The sequence below is a fragment of the Chelonoidis abingdonii genome, chromosome 2, assembly GCF_003597395.2.
Source record: "Chelonoidis abingdonii isolate Lonesome George chromosome 2, CheloAbing_2.0, whole genome shotgun sequence".
Taxonomy (NCBI): Eukaryota; Metazoa; Chordata; order Testudines; family Testudinidae; genus Chelonoidis; species Chelonoidis abingdonii.
This window is the reverse complement of record NC_133770.1, coordinates 45,884,632-45,891,101: the sequence shown is the minus strand read 5'-3', so window position 1 is coordinate 45,891,101 and position 6,470 is coordinate 45,884,632.

Here is a 6,470-nt window from a genome sequence, read left to right as displayed (position 1 = left end):
ATTTTTCGAGATTTTAGAGTTCCCACCAACTCTAAAGAAGCAAACAAGCCCAAACCTGCTCTTTAGCCAAGAATATAGTTTGTTTTTATGCTACCAGAAAGAAACTTAACTTTTCCTGCCAGAGGAACATTTTTCCCTTTCTGCTTAAAATATTTAACATCTTAAAAGCAAGCTCTGTTTAAATACATTTGACATGATCATAACAAGTACTCTTTATGTAATGCTGTTGTTCACAATGTGTTAGTGTGTGATAAACACAGACCTGGGAACCAGAACTTTAGTCTTCCATATTATTATAAAGGAGCACTTTTTAAATCCATGTACCTTAGGCCAACAAATTCCATATAGGAGCCCTATGTTGGTGGTAAAAACCTGGAAAAGTGATCCAGTTGCATCCCATCCACTAGCATAGAGGCAGAATTCAGGGCCAGAAGGGACCATCAGATCTAGTGTGACCTCCTGTGTATCACAGTGTCAGCACCACCACCCACACACTAAACACAGCAACTGAAAGTAGACCAAAGTATTGCAGTCCCCAGGAGACTAAATTATTCCTGAGAACAGGAAATGCTGTACCCACATAATGAGGACTGTGACTGTGACTCCTTCCCTCCCCCCAGTTACTGCCAGTCTGACCTGGTGATCAGTTAGAGCCTGAGCATAGGAGCAAGAACCTGTCAGCCCTGCACCAGAGAGAGACTGCTTGATGCCATCTCAGAGCCCAGGCCCACATCTCTCTGTGGCCATTTTTGATGCTTTTAGAGGAAAAAGATTTAAAAACAAAAAACCTAAAGTACATTGTGGGGAAAATCTCTTCCTGATCGCTTCTGGCTGACCAGCTGAAAACCTGAAGTATGAGCTTGTAACACCATAAGATATAAACCAGAAGTGAGCCTCAGGACTGCTGCTGACCCATCCCATCACATGCAACCCCATAATACAATTGCACTCATCAATTTGTCCTCTCAAGAACTGTGTCAGAATTTAAGTCCCCTGGTTTAAAACTCTTCTAATTTCCACCCTGAATTTGTTTGTGGACATTTTAAACCTATTTGGCTTGTGACAAAGTTGTCCCTTTACTTGAATAGCTCTTCACCCTCTCTGATACTTACTCCCTGATAAATTTATAGAGTGCAATCAAATAATCATATCCCCTCTTTTTTTTATTGGCGGAACTAAACAAGCCAAGCTTTTGTTTTGGTAAAACAGGCCCTCCATTCATCTGATTATCCTAATAGCTCTTCTCTGCAGCTGTTCCAGTTTAAATTAAATCTTTCTTAAACATGGGTGACCAAAATTGTACACAGTATTCCAGATGAGGTCTTATGAGTGCCTTGTACAATGGCATTAATACTTCCCAGTGTTTTCTGGAAATGCCTCACCAGATCTACCCTAGAATGCATTTGCCTTTTTCACAGTCAAATCACATTGCTGGCTCAGTCATCCTGTAATCAACCGACACACTCAGGTCTCTCTCCTCCTCTGTCACTTCTAATGGATGAACCCCCAGCTTTTGGCAGAAATTCTTATTAGACCCAAATTCATGACCTTGCATGTGGTGCTATTGAATTTCATCCCAGTTCAGTCACCACTATTCAAGGTCATCCAGATCTTCCTGTATAATGTTCCAATCCTCTCTATTGACAATGCCTCCCAACTTCATAGCAGCAGCACATTTCATTAATACACACTTTTTGTGCTAAGGTCATTAATTGAATAAGATGATCCCAAGACCAATCCTTAAAGTAATTCACTAGTAACCTTCCTCCAGTCCATTAATTCACCTTTCAGCACATCCCACTGCCTTCTCCCCTTTAGCCAGTTCTGCATCCATCTTACTATTCTTGTACTGATCCCCAGCATCACTAAATTTACCAATGATTTCCCATATAGTACCATGTAAAATGCTTTAGTGACGTCCCAGTATATTAGATCTACGCTTCTCTAAGAAATCAGTTATTTTCTCCCAAGAAGGAAGTCAGGTTAGTCTGGCATGAGCTACCTTTGGTAAACTCATGTTGCATTACGTCCCCTTTGTACTTTATTATTCTTCACAATTTGTTCTGAAGTCTTGCACGCTACAGAGATCAGACAAAAAGGTCTAATTGCCAGGATCACTTTTTCCCAACCTTCCTTAAATATTAATACATCATTAGCTGTTCTGCAGTAATACGGTTCATCTCTGTCCCCTCCCAGTCCCCCCCCACCCCCGGCTACAAATTGACTTGCAGAAATGTAAGGCTGGAAGGGACCTCAAGAGATTATCAAATCCAACCCCCTGCACTTAAGCACGACCCAGTAAACCTAGACCATCCTTGACAGGTGTTTATCCAACCTGTTGTTAAAAATCTCCAGTGATGGGGATTTCACAACCTCCCTTGGTAGCCTATTCCAGAACTTAGATATATTAAAAACATAAGAACAGCCATACTGGGTCAGACCAAAGGTCCATCCAGCCCAGTATCCTGTCTACTGACAGTGGCCAATGCCAGGTGCCCTAGAGGGAGTGAACCTAACAGGAAATGATCAAGTGATCGCTCTCTTGCCATCTCCATCCTCTGACAAACAGAGGCTAGGGACACCCATTCTGGCTAATTGCCATTAATAGACATAACCTCCATGAATTTATCTAGTTCCCTTTTAAACCCTGTTATAGTCCTAGCCTTCACAACCTCCTCAGGCAAGGAGTTCCACAGGTTGACTATGTGCTGTGTGAAGAACTTTCCTTTTTATGTCTCATTTAATAAAAGGGATAACAACCTGCTCGCACACAACACAATTGTAATCCCTACAGTCAATTGTGCTTGGCACCATACAAGCTCCATATTCTTAATACTATGCGGATTCAAAAAGTCCATAGAAATCATTAAAACTTCCTTATTCCCACTTTCTCCACATCCAACTCCTGATTCTTTTTCCCCTCGTGTCAAATATTCTTTTTCCCGGTTAGTTCTAATCTCTTCTCCCAAGCTGAAGAGCCCCAGTTTATTAACTCTCTTCTCGTAATGGGACCCATTCCAAACCCCTAAGCATTTTAGTGCCTTTTCTGAAATCCTTAAAAATTCTTGCCTACCAACTATGACCTCGTGCCACTTTTTTGTGGGAAAGTAATTTACGGGATGGAAATTCTTATTTTAGACCCCCTCCCACTTTGAGTACATTAAGTTCACCTTCCATACAAGCCATACTACCTTCTGTCTGTTCACAGCGTCCCCCTGCTAGCATCCATCTTTCCCCTTCCTATCTGTTTTGTCCTGACGTGGCCGCCACCTCCCGCCATTCGTGCCACACTCAAAGTACATTAAAGTCCCTACAATAGGGATGGCTTTGTATCAGTGACACGACGGAGCCACGCCTCTGCCGAGTGAGGGGGCTTTCTTGCTTCTTTTGTATAGCTCCTTATGTTCAGACCCGGGCTCGTGTGGGGGAGCTGCCTTCATGAAATTGCCATAGACACATAAGTGGGGGCAATAATATAAGCATATGCAGTCATACCTGTAGCTCAGCACAGATTGCCCAGGCATGCCTATCTCACCTGCAGTTATTCTTGTTCACTAGGTCCTCTCCCGACTGTAACAAAAGGAGGAGCCCAATCAGACGAAGTACTCCGGTGGAAACTGCCTAGTTTCTCTTTAAAAAAAACCAGACATTTTCTGATCAAGACCCCGGAGAAGGTCCTTGACGTGTCTGCCACACTTTGGTCTGATCAGTTAGGGGTCTTGGGGGGACGCTCATCTGCGCGCTCTTTGTCTTGATTTTTGAGCATACCCCTGTTTTTTAAAAACTCCCCTCCACGAACTAACGAATTTGTGCTGGAGATCTCCTGATTAACTGAAAGCGATCGAGTCCGCATCTCTCATGCACGAACTGCTAATGCTCGTTCCAGATCTCCTATGTTTCGCTGCTGTCCCTGGGAGGATGGTGGTAAGAGAGTTTTCTCTTGCAGGCTCCTGTCCTACCTAGCTGCGGCCTTGGGGCAGAAGTTTCACGACAAGATAAGAAGGAACACGTACCCACACGAAGCCTCAACTCCTTGGTCTGTATCTTTATTATTATCCACTGTTTTCTTGTCTTTCCGCAGCGCCTTTGCTGCTAAAAAATAAGCTGTGGCCGCGTGCCTGGCTGTGCTTCCTGGACTGTATCCTGGCGTGCCAGCTTCAGCCCCCCCACCCCGGGCACTGCTGCTAGGTGATCCTAATTAAGAATTCAGGTCTTAGTCCTAGAACTTGTAAGTCATTTGCAATAAGCTGGTGGTTAAGTAAGGTTTAGAAGAATGTTCATTGTCACACTTGTAATTAGGTTAACAAATTGTTTGCAGGTTGGTGTTGTTACTTGGCTAATTGGATCTTGGTTAAGTTAGATCATAGAATATAAGATTTTGCTGTTTCTGTCATATGTGTAGTGCCTGTTTTCCGAGCCCCGCCCAAGCCCAGGCGCCCCACCATGTCCACTGAGTTAAAACTGCAGCCTTCTGTCTCTCTGTGTCTCCCTGAGTTTAAACCTCCCTCTGCTCACATGCCTCCTCTTCCCCCCACCCCAACCTTTCCTAACTGCCTTTCTCTCTCTCTCTCTCTTTTTTTAATCCCTTACCCACGTGTTCACCCCGCCTTTTTTCCGCTACTGGCACCCCAAACTCAAATTGCGTATTACTAAAGTCTAACGCATAAAGAGATTCCGCACCCATTGTTACCCTACTTTTTCTCTCTAACACACCTCACATTTTACATTTACACCTAACTGGACACATTTTACACACCATATACTGTTAGTTGGCTATAGCTGCTGTCCTGGGCGAGGATAGGACCACAGCCGCTTGTCGTACAAGATGAAATTGTTAGCTATACTTGTTACAACCATTTTATACTTCAGCCCTGTTAATTCATTTAGATTTACCCCCAATGTATTTCCTCACTGACAAAAAGCAGAAGGGCAGGCAAATGTCTATACCCATAACGCCAAAGTGGCATAGAAGCCTAATCAGAATAAACCCAGAAGTCGTTCAAACCTCGATAAAGACCCGTGTAACAGAAGGAAGTCTTGGCTGCCTCTTCAGGGACAATATGGAGATTAGGCACACATAGGCACAATAAAATACAGGAGTAACTAAATAGGTGCGCCCACCGCACTTAAAACCGCCTAAATACTACAATTGTTAAACTAAAATAAACCCCCCTCTACCCAATGCATCAAAATGTCTATCCCTTAACAAACGCTACCAATAACCCCCTACAACATATTGATATTTTCCCTGTTGTTTTGGTCATATCTCATTTAATAAAGTTTATTTTGCACCCCACCAGTGCAGTAGTTGTCCCCCAAGATCCCCTACCTGCTGGCAGGGTCACCTTCAAGCACATGTTCCAGATTATCATTCTTACTGAAAGCCACCACAGTGTATTCATTTAGTTTTTGGGCCATACCTAAATCATCTTTAAGTTCATTCCCATTCACACTGCATAGCAGCCCAACCATATCCTTCCTTATTCTCTTCTTACATACAACTTGCCACAGCTTCCATTGGCTGGGAGCTGTGCCTGTGGATGGTCAACATGAGCAAAATGCCTCACACCCTGCAATCAGAGTACCCTGATGGGCCACATGCGGGACACAGGTTGCCCACCACTGCTGTAAACTAAGCCATACAACTACATTTTCAAGAGTGATTACTGATTTTAGGTGCCTGGCTTGACACACCTGGCCTTGACATTGACTTCATTTGGTTTGTGTAGGTGCTCAGCAATGGTGAAAATCAGGCCCAAGATGGAAACCCAAGTCAAAACCTTTTACCTTAGTAGATTCAGATGCACTTTGGCTAATATTGCCTTAAACATTAGTTGGAAAAGTTTGACTCCACATCGGTCATTTTAACTATTCCCCATCCTTTTGCACCAAAGGAGTCTCAAGCTGCTTTATAAACATTAATGAATTTAACCTCCTTATGAAGTAGGGGAATATTCAAGTTCATTAAGAGAAGTTTTGTTTGGATACAGCCTGAGGCAATTAACATTTCTGTTTAGGTTTTGTCATGACCTAACAGACTGAATTTCAGATGTCCAATCAGCCTTTAATTGACCAAGTATTGCCAGATTTCAAGCTGAATTTTTTTAGCCAACATTCAGCTCAGCTCTAATATTTATTTCCATTTTTATAGCTGACAAAATCTGAAGTAGAGAGAGATTAGATGATTTGACTAAGGTCACAAAGTGTGGCAATACCAGGACTAGAACTCCTGTCTCTCAACAAATCTTTAGCCTGATCCAAAACCCATTAAATCAATGGGAATCTTTTCATTGATAACAATGGACTTTTGCCCTTTGTGCCTTAAGAGCAATAGCGTGCTTCTTGCCTTTGTTAATGCCCCACTACAATTCCTGAGACAGGACTTTTTTACTCTGGGACTCTATCTGTTTATTTAAGGACAAACAAATTTCTTTTTTTCGCATAGAACTATTTATGACTACATGAATGGG